The sequence below is a fragment of the Pholis gunnellus genome, assembly GCF_910591455.1.
Source record: "Pholis gunnellus genome assembly, chromosome: 19".
NCBI lineage: Eukaryota > Metazoa > Chordata > Actinopteri > Perciformes > Pholidae > Pholis > Pholis gunnellus.
The window spans coordinates 7,724,007-7,737,707 of record NC_136546.1 but is presented as its reverse complement, the minus strand read 5'-3'; the positions used below and the strand labels follow the sequence as shown (position 1 = coordinate 7,737,707).

The 13,701-nt window shown below is 42.5% G+C and overlaps 1 pseudogene across 1 annotated transcript; it reads left to right on the top strand.

The window, feature by feature from the left end:
• LOC306711362 (dihydropyrimidinase-related protein 5-like) lies at window positions 1-12,076 on the top strand (annotated as a pseudogene). The gene is made up of 12 exons: window positions 1-111; window positions 1,369-1,518; window positions 6,898-7,056; window positions 8,200-8,379; window positions 8,658-8,726; window positions 9,161-9,205; window positions 9,292-9,367; window positions 9,481-9,637; window positions 9,737-9,878; window positions 10,431-10,573; window positions 10,663-10,870; window positions 11,715-12,076. The product of its transcript is annotated as a dihydropyrimidinase-related protein 5-like (transcript).
• Window positions 12,077-13,701: the final 1,625 nt, after the last annotated feature.

Here is a 13,701-nt window from a genome sequence, read left to right as displayed (position 1 = left end):
ATGGCTGCCAACATGGGGTCGATGCGTATCCTCATCAAGGGAGGGAAGGTGGTCAACGATGACTTCACCCAGGAAGCAGACGTCTACATCGAGAACGGCATCATTCAGCAGGTACACCACATTCACTCACAAATGCATTTACATCTACACTTATGTACATCCTTTATTTGTCTTGACAGTTTAGTGTCTTTCATGCACACACACACACACACACACACACACACACACACACACACACACACACACACACACACACACACACACACACACACACTCTCTCTCTCTCTTCAGTTTATCCCCAGCTGTTACTAGTGTGACTCATTTCACAATAATACAGTATGAAGAGAATGAGCACCGTGGCTCCACATGATGATAGTGAATGCTAAAATTAGCTCACAGAATGTTGTCATGGAAATAAGCATCGGTTCATGTGAAGAGGATGCATTTGACTCAGGAACCTGTACTTCTACTACAACACTCCACTGCATGGCAGCGCATTCTCACACACTTTGTTGAGGCTTATGGAGCGCTGCAAGAATCCTAAAACCTGGAAATGAGTCAGCATTTCTGCACGTCCGGCTCTCTTGACTCAAGAGGTTTTCTATGATATCAAATTTAAAGTCTCTAAAAAAAGACGGTTGCGATCAGTTGGCCAAATGAGGCTAGAAAAGACGTCATCCCACTAATGCGCTTTTTAGCGGTGTGACAATGCTAACATGCTGATGCTAAGCAGCAAGCATAACGTTCACCATCTTAGTTTAGCATGTTAGCATGCTAACATTTGCTCCTTGCTCCAAACAAAAAGTACGGTTGAAAGTCATTGGTTTTGCAGGTATTTGGTCCTAAATGTGTCGGACAAATTCCAATTTTGACCAGATGTTGGCGTTAGACAAACGTTAAGGGATCCCCAAAGTTATGACTATTCATCCTGAGGAGATTAATGTTTGTATCAGATTTCATGACTACGATTTTCACTCACAGCCACAAAAATCAACCTTGTATTGGCGCTAGAGTAAAAGTCAGGGGATCACCTAAGTAATTAGGATTTATCCTCTGGGAGTCATTCATGTCTGTACCAAACCTTTTGCCAATCTACCCAGTAAATGTTGAGACCAAATCTAATAAACAGAATCAAACACTTGTTTGATGATCTCAACCAGAGAACCATTGATTGGCCCTCTTTAATATGACCACTCAGTCTCTGTTCTCATTTTAATGGACTACATTAAAAGCACATTAACCCAAACACTAATATCCTTAATGGCCCTTAATAGTCCTTATGTGTCCGGTGGTTCAGATGCACCTCATGGGGACAAAATGCATCGTAATAAAGTTGTGAAATGTGTCTGCTCGTGTTCTCTGCGGTAGGTTGGAAAGGAGCTGATGATACCGGGCGGGGCCAAGGTGATTGACGCCTCTGGAAAGCTTGTGTTGCCGGGCGGAATAGACACCAGCGTGCATCTGCAGGACACTTTCATGAACGCCAGCATTCAGGATGACTTCTACAGTGGGACCAAGGTACACACACACACACACACACACACCTACACACACACACACACACACACACAGGACTGTTATGACGAGGCTCTTCAGCATGCCTGTGATTTAACACATTTAGAAACCAGAGACAGCTGTCACACACAGACATACTCTCTCTCTCTCTCTCTCTCTCTCTCTCTCTCTCTCTCTCTTGTCTACATGCAGATCCTCACCCTGCATTCGGCTTCAAACGTTCATCCAGACTAATGACAACATGTGTTCTCACACTGGTCCTATAGGAAGCAAACAGCTGTCACACGTTTCTAGTTGAATGCAAAGGCTTCACATTTTACACACACAGCTGTTCGGTCTTTAATTCATACGGGGTTTATTAGTTCATTTCATGCAGGATGCTCGGCATGTTTTCCACTAAGACACAGAGCAGAGAGGATTATTCAATAATTAGGAGACTTGGAGAGGAGGGGAATTGTTGCCGGCGGCGTTATGTGTTGGAGGATACAGTGGGCTGTTTTTGCTGTTGTTTATCTCTGGGGGGGGGGGTTAAGGGTGTGAACTGGGTGTGTGACGGTGTGTGGCAGTCGCTGTACATAATGTAACCTGGGAGCAAAGATCTAACATATTGACAGACGTCCATTTTGTAGCCTTGTCTAAAAAAGTAAATTAACAGCAATTGTGCATTCACGACCAACGTTGCTTCTCGTGTGATTATCTTGTTGAACTACTACCCAGAAGACGACTTAGTTAACTTTATTTGAGAGGATGAAAAGTGTCCGCATGGTGCTTGGACTTCAATTTTGTAATACCGACTGAACACGTTTGAAATATAATTGTAATCCTATATTGAGATTTGTATATGTAGGCAAAGCAAGGCATTCATTTCCCACAAGTTTTAGCTCCAGGCCTGCTGTGGTGTTAGTTTAATACAAGATCAAACATAAGCCTCAGAATATTTGGTTCCTTACATAAAGATAATGACAAAGAAATGTGTTGTTTATTGATGTCATAGTTGTTTTTTCCAATATGTCAGATGGAGAAATGTAAGCCACCAACAATATTTAACTCTATATGGAGAGCTTTGCTCATTCTGTGTTAGATATTACATACTGTAGCTTCTGTGTTTTGCCTAAAGTGGCTGTATATTTATCTTGTACTTTGGCTAAATACAAATACGCATTTGGCAGTTCATTGCAACCATTAAAAGCTACTGTCACCAAATATTTCTCTTGCCTCGTACCCCTTATACAGCTTTGAGACACTATTGTTATTGTTCTTTTTTATTCATTGTTTAACTGGGACAATACATGATTGCATTGTTACACATGTATACGTCTGTTGTGTGTGTATTCCAGTGCTCCTCAGAAGGTCCCATTTACCCAGTTGGGAAAACTTTGGTGTGTTCATGAGCTTTGAGTCGTAATGTGGAAACAACATGGACGCTGCTCATAGGTATTAAACAACGCATTGGTAGCTGTTCCTGTATTTGACAACGAGGAGCACTAAAACATGTCTTTACCTGACTTGTTATCAGGGTTAATGCTAATAAATACCTTTTATAATTAAAACATTCACTCTACAGCTAACGGTTACAAGCTAATTCCATATTACAAATTACATGTAAGCAAAAAATGTATCTGCAATACGGGAATAATTGGCAAGTCATGTATCAACATTTCCGAATTGAGGAGGCTTTGAAGGGAATTTTCCCAGCTGGGATCTTATTTTTCAGATCATTCCGACATCACACGAATGCAGCATAAAATAAGAATTGCAGCTCTTGTGATGTTACTTTCTTTTTTTTTTTATTGTGATTTAATTTGTACACGGTTGTTATTAACATCAGCTAGACTAGATTTGGTGGTAAACAATATGACCTGCAGGGAGTTTGCAGTGCAGAATCTCAGTCTGATGGAATGCCAACTGAAGTCGGGTGAGAGGAATTTGGGGGATTGAATCGTCCGTATGCAGCAACCCCTACCCACTGACCCTGCTGCCATGGCAACTAGCCCCCCCCCCCCGCTCTATGTGAGGAAATCAGAGGGAGCAAATGTGTGTGTGTGTGTGTGTGCATGCCTAAACATGGCAGTATTGTGAGGTCTCTATGGTGACTGCGTTGCCCAAAACTATTTCTCTCGGCTTCCCTCCCTCCTAACCCTTTGTAACACTGTGCTACCGCTCATGCTTTCCTTCCATCCTTCTCTCTTCCCTCCCCCTCAAACTGTTTCCTCTGCCTCACCCCCCTCAGGCTCCCCTCTACTCCCCTCCGGTACAGACTCACACTGACCTGCAGCAGGAGGGTGATGTATACAACAGACTGGTAGAAGTAGTACTGCAGTGTAGGTAGACCTGTCTGTACATACATGTACAGGTATTGAGCTGTATTGTATCACACAGAGCCCAGATTTACACACTAACAAAGCATTTCCCAAGTATTTTTCAAGTACAGGTTTTATTCAATATAAAGGTCATTTTTTAACTAAATTTAGGCTGATTTTAAGCCAGTATTTGCCCTGTGAATACAAGTACGGGGAACAGATCTCCTACCTGACAGGAAGATGAGTGTTTTAGTATTTTTAAAGTATTATTTCCTTCAGTAATCAAGCTAAAATAAACAAGTTTGATATATGTTCAGTGGTACGTTACTACCTAGTAGAATGTAACTTAAGAAGTAATAAACTCAGTGAACCAGAACAAATTGCCGGTTTTCGGATTTGTTCCCCATGTTGCACAGCTAGCAACTAACTACTGCAACTAACTCGACAGAGGAACTAACGTCAATGCAAACGTATGAATAGAAGCCACCGGTGACAGCATCTTCCCCCAACTGCACCGGATCAGATCTGATTTGTCCGTAAAGGTCCAAATATTCAGCTAAAATGGCACACCAGCTCTGTATCTCTCCCAGCATGCACTGCAGATATCACTTCAATGCCTCTGCGGGCAGGGGAGGCGAGGAGGTGGAGGAGGAGGAGGATAAGGAGGATGAAAGGTGTTCAGCCGTAATGTGGAGTGTGAGCGGTGCTGATACAGGCTGATCAGAGAGCTGCAGTGGTAATCTGTCTGACACTGATAGCCTCTCCCACAGTCCATACAAAGATCTTCTCATCCTCTCAGATCAGCCATGTCTCACCCACACTCACAGTCCCCCCCCCCCCCCCCTTCTGTCTGTCAGTTTCACTTTCTTTTCCCGGGGATTATCTTCACAGTAGGGGGTCGGGGGTCTTTATTAGACTGGGGGATTCATGATAGAAACATTGTTTGGGGTTTATGTGTCACCATCCACTTTAGCTATACGCTGTAACACGTTTAAGGAACCAAAGAGAGCTAGTAGATGTATGATGATGTAGTGTGTCATAACAGGATCATCTACACACCACATGCAAATGTGTGTGTTTACTTACGTGATGGTCCGTGTGAATACAATGATGAATCTGTGTTTCTGTCAGCTTACATAGCCATCGCTGCAGCTGCGAAATAACGTGGGAAAATCATTAAAGAGCATTATTATGGCTGTTAACATTCATCACAACACACAGTTAATGCTTATATTAACACATGTGGTTTATATTAATTAGTAGGTAAAGATAAATCCAAGATGTCTTGTGACATAAGATTCTTATGGTTATGATTATACTAATTTTGCCAAATTTGGTATTTTCAGAAATGTTGGAATTTCATCTTGTCTGGAATTTAAAAATAATAAATCTGTTGGTAAGAACAAACCTGTGGGGATGGATTTGGGTGTAAAGAACAACTGAGGTTAAAATAACAGCCTTCTAGTCCGTGCTGGTTTCTACGCTGGTCTGTCGGATGACGGCTTCATTTTGCTCAACAACACCAGTTACGAACGGTTTCATCAGAACAACGCTGACTGCTTATGTATTATGAACTGCGGGCACTCGTATTTTGGTACTTCTTTGATCTCTTTAGCAGATTTGTAATGTCGAACAGTCTAAATTTGGAAGCTGATGATGACTGTAGTTACAGATGCAGCCTTTAAAGAGGAAACGGGACAGAATGAAAGACATTTCATCCTGCAGACAGTTTGCAAGTCTGCTACTCTAACACTCACGCTGACAACTTTTCTTCTTTTAGCTCTTCTCTTACCCTCTCTCGCTCTTTTTCTGCTCACAAAATCCCTCCTTTTTGAGAAGTGTACTGGCAGTCAATTTTAATCCAGGCCGGGCAGACACACAGTATAAATCCCACAATCCCCAGATGTGTCCACGTACCCTGATTTCTCACTCTCTCTCACACACACACACACACACACACACACACACACACACACACACACCGACAGTGATATATGATCATCTTAATGCACACACACATGCGGAGACCTTCGATGCTGATGCTGCAGATGATTTGGACTGGTTACTATGGTAATGGGAAGCCTGATAGTCAGTTGGCTGGTTGAGCTGTCACTCAAAAGCAGATGACCCCGCCCCTGTCTGAGACGTGTCTGGAGCGCGGTGGAACGGCTCCACGCCGACACATGAACCAGGGTCGTGTTCACGTTGAGTTACATTTCATGCAGGCGGTGTTGTAGAAAAGATACACAACTATGATGATTATTGCCTGTTTTCCCTTAATTCCTCGGCGCAATATCCGACTCTGTTCCAGGATATTGAATGGTTGAGGAAGAGGAGGAGGAGGAGGAGGAGGAGGAGGAGGAGGGTGGGGACATGCGACAGGCATGGCTGAGCAGTATCTGTTGTCATGGCGACACAAAAGTGCATTTACCATTCAGCCAACTGAGACGAGTCACTGCAGACCAACTCCCGTCACGTCATCAGTCTTCCATCTCTCTTCTCTTCCTTCTTCCCTGTCTTCATCAGGTGCTTCGCATCCTCTTCTGTTCCTTTACATGTCTCCTGTTCATCTCCTCCGATCTGCTTAAAGACTCATATTCACAAAACTTAAGATTGACTCATAAGACTTATCTTCTTCTCCTAGCCTCTTAGTTTGCAATGTATGTGTAGGTTTATCTGGAGGGGGCAAATGAACAACATGAACTGAATGCAGTTAATTAGGTTTTTTTTGTCTCTGTTATGCCAAACATTTGGTTCAATCCACATGAGATTTTAAGACAATGCTATTCATCAAACATCAGTACAACAAATCCGTCTTTGTGCATCATCTACGTTTAAAAAACAACCGAACAATGTACACAACTAGTAGCAAGCAGACTTCATGACGATGAGAAAACAGTTCATGAGGGAGAACTGTTGCTCATTGTCACCAGGACAAACAGTGACTCTGTGCTTTACAGTGGAATCATTGTTCTCGCCTTTAAGCAATTTCTCTCTTTTTTTTTTACTTCCTCTGCCTCCCATTTTTCTATCTCCCTCCTTCCGTTCCATCCTTCCTTCCTCACCCTCTCTCCTCACCCAGGCGGCTCTGATGGGCGGTACCACCATGGTGATGGCCCTGGTCCTGCCTGAACAGCACTGCTCCCTGCTGGACGCCTACGAGAATTGCCGAGCTCTGGCCGACGCCAAGGCATGCTGCGACTACGCCCTGCATGTCGGGGTGACTTGGTGGGGGCCGAAGGTAAGACCCAGAGAGGGGGGGGTCCACATGTGAACAGCATGGAAACACTTATATCTTTGACAAACAGACATCATTCTTTCCCCTTATGCTCCTCAAGCTTTTATTCTCTCCGAATGATTAATAACGCAGCCATAGCATTTTTCATTTATGTGTGAAACGACCTAGATTAAACCTTACATGAACTAGGTCACCGCACATGCTCACTGGGCACGTTAGGCAGATTCTATGAGTCAACGTGCCTCATTCAGCCTTTGGCTTTAATATCTGTGCTGAATCATGTGCACGCGCCATGTCTAATGATAGAAAATCTAGCTGTTAATAACATCCTTGTAATACCGTGATGTAATGCAACTACGGCTGCGACTAAGTGCTATTGGCACTGTCAATTCATCTGGTAGTTATTCTCAATTAACTGATCAATGATTTGCTGTAGTGAAGGTTAGAAAATGTTCTTAAAATTGCCTCAGCCCAAAATGATGTTTTCAAATGTCGACCAAAACCTAAATATATTGAGTTTACAATGTGTTACTGATATTTTATAATGAACTACCAGTTCACCAGTTTATAATAGCTCACACTTATAAATTGACTTAATTCTTCCATTAACAATACTTTATTACTTTAGTATTAATACTGCAGCTATGGAAGTATATGGACTTAAATCATTATTTTCAGAAAAACATGTATTTATATCATGACTTTGACAAGTGCTACAAGAAATTACAATAAACAAGTAGCTGAAACTTATTTACATAGAAGCATTGATTTTGTGCCTTGTGATCATCTGCATCACCTAGTTGGTTCCAAGGGAAAGTACCCTTAATCTGAATTTTGATGACCGATTTCACTGCAGTGTAGTTTGACTATTTTATCTGCACGTTTCTGTTTACTGCTTTATAAGTGAGTGATATCGATTTTTCTATGTAGTGATCATCTGTGTGGGACTTCTGATATTCCCCAATGTGAATGCAATGTGATCTCATTCTGGGCTGCAACCCAAAAGCTCATTTCACGCCTCATCTAACAAACACACACCAACACAGTTTCTTATTCCCTCCACGCCCACATTTCACTGTCTGCCTTTTGCCAGTAATACAAAACCAAAACTCTCTCTTTGGCCCCTTACCTCTGTGCTGGGATCAGGTGCGTAGCGAGATGGAGACCCTGGTGAGGGAGCACGGAGTGAACTCTTTCCAGATGTTCATGGCCTACAAAGACACGATGATGCTGAGGGACTCGGAGCTCTACCAGACGCTGCAGACCTGCAAAGACATCGGGGCCATTGCTCGTGTCCACGCCGAGAACGGAGAGCTGGTGGCAGAGGTGCACATCACATAACCCCAACACATTCCTCTGGGTTTTCCTTTTGATGAGAGATGTCCAGCACAGGAAAATACTGTTTTTCTCTGTCATGAAAGTTAATTCTTTCCAGAATTTTTTATGCTGGACATTAGCTAGTTTGCACATTTTAGTAGTAGACTCTTTAATCACCTGTATGTGTGAATTTTATAAATATTGAAGAAACAATTACAGAATGAATTGAACTTACGTTGGTGTGTGTGTGTGTGTGTGTGTGTGTGTGTGTGTGTGTGTGTTGTTAGGGTGCCAAAGAGGCTCTGGATTTAGGCATCAATGGACCGGAGGGTATAGAGATAAGTCGACCAGAGGAGGTAAATTAGAGGTTATTCCTTATCACTTATTTTCATTTAGATATCGTCCTTCTAAAGTTACTTGAATATAAAACAGTTTGGATTCTATGCTTTTTTTTTCTATTTCCTTTTTTCTTTCTGTATGCTTAAAATGATGATAATAAAAATCTATTTAAGGGTATTAACGAGATTATCGAGATTTGAAGCCTGATATTGACAAAACTTCTGCCACTCAATTTAGGCATTTAAAACAGTAAGTGGCTGGATGGAGATGCTCAGACACAACTTTCCTTACTAATAGGTCTACATAGAAATCTATAAATCCCATAAGGAGAAATAAGCTGACCACGAACACACACATATTGAATTGTTTTTTAATAGAAGTTCATGACAAAGACCTGAAATATACATTTCTATTGAGTACTTATTAAAGTTGTCTGTCTTATTGTCTACAGCTGGAGTCTGAGGCTACTCACAGAGCCATCACCATCGCCAACAGGGTAAACAGATGCAAAAAAACTTGATTTTAATATCCTGCCTGTCTGCATGTCACTGATTAAATCAATGAATTCACTTGTGATTGCAGGCTCACTGCCCGATCTACCTTGTGAATGTGTCCAGTATGTCTGCTGGGGACATGATCGCTGCTGCTAAGATGCAAGGTGAGTCAAATTAAAAGACACTATAGCATGAAGATTTTGACAGTGGTGATGATAGATTGATCTTTTTGTAACAAACAGCTTTTTGTTCTCTCTTTGTTTGTTTGTCTCTGCAGGTAAGGTGGTCCACGCGGAGACCACAGTAGGTCACGCTGTGCTGAACGGGATGCAGTATTACCATCAGGACTGGGTTCATGCCGCCGCCCACGTCGTCGTCCCTCCTCTCCGCCTCGACCCCAACACGCCCAGCTACCTCATGGGCCTGCTGGGCAAGTATGTGCTCACTACAGACTGGAACGAGCTGCTAAAATACAGCACTGACAATCAGAGACTCGTGATCATTTAGACTGATGACATTCATCTTGTTTCCAGTGACTCTCTGAGTGTCGTGGCGTCAGAGCACCGTCCATTTAGCATGAAGCAGAGAGCTTTGGGCAAGGACGACTTCACAAAGATCCCTCATGGAGTGGCTGGAGTCCAGGACAGGATGAGTGTCATTTGGGAGAGGGGAGTGGTACGTACACACACACACACACACACACACACACACACACACACACACACACACACACACACACACACACACACACACACATAACCTGCAAGCAAGCTTGTGTGTATTATGTAGCATGCATCGTAGTGACAGTAACAGGAAGGATCCATGTCCATCGCTTCAGGTTTTGTTGCAGAGTATAGCAGGTTTAGCTACTTATAGGTAAAATATTGTACGATATATTATTCATATTAAAACAGCCTTGGAAACTCTGAAGAAGAAAAATGTGTAGGTTGTGATTTTGGAAAGTAATACACATTACAACCATAGACGACTATGGACATCTTCAGCTTTGAATTTGGTGCTTTATTTTTTTAAGTGTTGCCTTCAGTGTCAATTTGTGTTTGCACTGGCCTATGTTTAATGCATTCATTTAATAATAACCTGAAGAAATAAAGTACACACATCCAAACCAAGCACAACAAAATTATATTCCAACGAACCCTTGTCAACTCAAATTCACAGATTAGTTGTATTTCGCCTCACATGTTTTCAATACATGAACGCCTGCAGGTTACAGGGAAAATGGATGAGAATCGTTTTGTGGCAGTGACGAGCTCTAACGCTGCTAAGATCTACAACCTGTACCCACGCAAGGGTCGCATCATCCCCGGGGCTGATGCCGATTTGGTGGTCTGGGACCCGGACGCAGCAAGGTATACGCAGTTATATTCCCAACACGACGATGGCCGCTCACAGCCCGTCACTATTGCTTCTTGATTCATTGAGTGTCCTGTCTGCGCAGGACGATCTCCGTGAGCACTCAGGTGCAGGGCGGAGACTTCAACCTGTACGAGGGGATGCGCTGCCACGGGGTTCCGCTGGTCACCATCAGCCGCGGACGTCTGGTGTGTGAGAACGGAGTGTTCATGTGTGCCGAGGGATCCGGAAAGTTCTACCCTCAGCGCACCTTCCCCGACTACCTCTACAAGAAGATGGTGCAGAGAGAAAAGGTGTGTCACACTGAGTAGTTCTGACACCAGGGCTCATGGTGTGCTTTGTTGTGTTAGCTGGCAGCCAAACCTACTGCGAACACACCCATCCTACTGTTTCTAACTGCGCTGGTTTGGCAGTCTATATAAAGGATTTAATGCTCCTGCTCTGTCTGTACGCTGACACCGTTTTTCTGCTGCTGCTGTCGGCAAAAAAAGCCTCTGCAGCGTTTCTGTTCTGTTTTAACGACACTGATGGTTTGTACTGCTAATTTTTATGGGAATTACTTTTCTATGCTTTCTGCATATTATATATACTATGTGTAAAGTTATTTATATATCCCAGAAGTATATATTTGTCTCTCCGTTTGGTAGCCATGTTTAAAGTAAACTCTGGGTATTTCACAACAGATGTGACACATTTGTGAGCACATGAACAGAATATCTGGGTCAGCTTAAGCTATAGTCTGCTCCTTTTGAAAAATATGGATATTTTCAGAATCTGTAAAAGCCAAAAACCATGAGCTTTATTCTACTCTTGAGGATGCTCTTCAAGATTAGACCCATAACTGTCAGGTCAAATAAACATGTTGTCATCTCAATTTTCAACCCATGATGAGAGTGTTATAAATATAATTGTTATTATTGTATCTATTACTTAATACCCTTTCTAGCCATTAACACCAGATGATAAAGTGTGTGTTCACATGCCTTCATGAAGAGGACATTTCAATTTTAGATCCAATTTCAGTTAAACTTGTGCTACGACTAGCATTAAAAATGGTTAAAAATCACCATCCCAAGCCTGTATTTCGTTTGTTCTGAATTTACATTTGACCTTTCACCTCCTCCCTCTCTGCTTCAGACTCAGGCTTACAAAGGGGTTGACAGGGATGCCTACTCTGGTGATGTGGCCAAGGTGACAAACACCATCAAGAAGGAGCTTGGTTTGGGCCCAATAGACGGAGAAGATGCGGCCAACAAAGGCTGTCCTCGCGGGCACCAGGGAGTCCGAGACCTCCATGAGTCCTCCTTTAGCCTCTCAGGTAGCCTGGAATAAAGTTTATAACACTGTGGTTGTTTAGTAATACTCTTTAAAACTGTAGTTTTTGTTTATTTTTATGTTCTGTTCTTCTCTCAGGGTCTCAGGTCGATGACCACATCCCGAAGAGGTCCTCGGCCCGGATCCTGGCCCCTCCCGGCGGTCGCTCCAGTGGTATCTGGTAATCGCTGCAGCCGGAGCTACGCCCGTCCGAGTCTCCTTGTTTTGTATAATTCTACGCAACCAGGAAAACTGCACTGATTTCTTAGTCACAGGATTAAAGTTAAGGGAGGAATATAAATTGAAGCATGTTTCTGTGATTGGTGAAGACCTAACTGATGATCAGTGATCTACCAAAGTGACTTTTACGAATCTAATTTGTCTTAATTAGAGTGACTGACCCGAATAACCACACAAGAGGGAAGGGCTATCTATGAATTTAAAATGTTTCGCTAAATTCAAGCTGATCATACTGCTCATTACCACCCTGCTCGTATCCCTCGAAGACAACGCAAATTAAACAAACTGTGAAAGATCAAAACCAGTACAGTTTTTATGGTTTGAACTGAAGTGATGTCGAATGAATTATTTAAAAATAGTGGAACTGAATTCTGTGAAATATCTATTATACCCCTGTCACACACACACACACACACACACACACACATCCAGTGCACTGTAGACAACATAGCGTTACACTCATATGAAGACGTGTGTGTGGATTCTGTTTGTGATTAAACACCCACTGTGCTCGGCTTCCTGCTGCACCGTGGGTTCCTCTGACAGTGTTTTTATTTCCAATGGGTGAACTGTGAAATGTGTGGTGATGAAATCCAACTGCTTCAAAACACTGTGTGATTTTTACAGCTACTCTCTCTAAATAGAGTCAGACTTGAATCTTTCCATCCTTTTATGTTCACTGCCTCTAACTGAAACAACACTCGCATTTCCCAGAGATATCCTGCCTCACCTGCACAGCTGATTAATGAGGCCTCAGATTGTGCGTAGAAATGGAAAGTATCTGCAAGAAATTATGTTAAGTTGTTGAGTTTCAGTAGCATGTCGTGGGCCGTGTTTTGAAAGTAAACTTCCTGTTAATAAGGAAATAAAAAGGGATTTAGTTAGAGCAGTTGGTCTCCGCAGAGCAGGAAGATTGAGCTGCACAGTCTGAAGGGAACCACTGAACCTCTCACCTCCTGATGATGTCTCATTCCTGCTATCAGTGTTATATTTATACATGATCACGTCTTCTTGTCTGTGAACTATATATTTAGGATCTTTGTTTGTTTTGTTTTTTTAGCTGAAAGAATAAATGTGCCAATACGAGAGTCACCCGTGCAACCCCCCCCCCCCCCCCCCCCCCCCCCCATGCATGAAGAGCACCGCGTGGAGACAGAGGAGTGAAATCTCTCCACAAGCTCACAACAAATGGTGCTGTTTTTTGTAACTATTTTACCTACAACAACGTTATTTTAATGTTGGATGGATTTGTCGCTGTGACTGGTTGGTGGCTGTGTGTGTTTGTAGATTCTTGTCGTGTTGGACAGTGAACCTGTTGAATCTGTAAGTGGCTGCTTGTTTCTTACCACACCATTAACAAAAAAAGAATAAAGTGGGAAAAAATAACATCTTGGTTGCTATGTGTCACCTTTTTATTTCTGAAATGCCTCAAAAGATATTGTATGTATTGTGTAAAAAAACACATACAATTTAGCAAAAGATGAATTCAGTAATTGAAATGAACTAGAAAAAGGACAATAAGACGATATCAAACTATTCATACTGAAGGAAAATATGTCTGACATACATT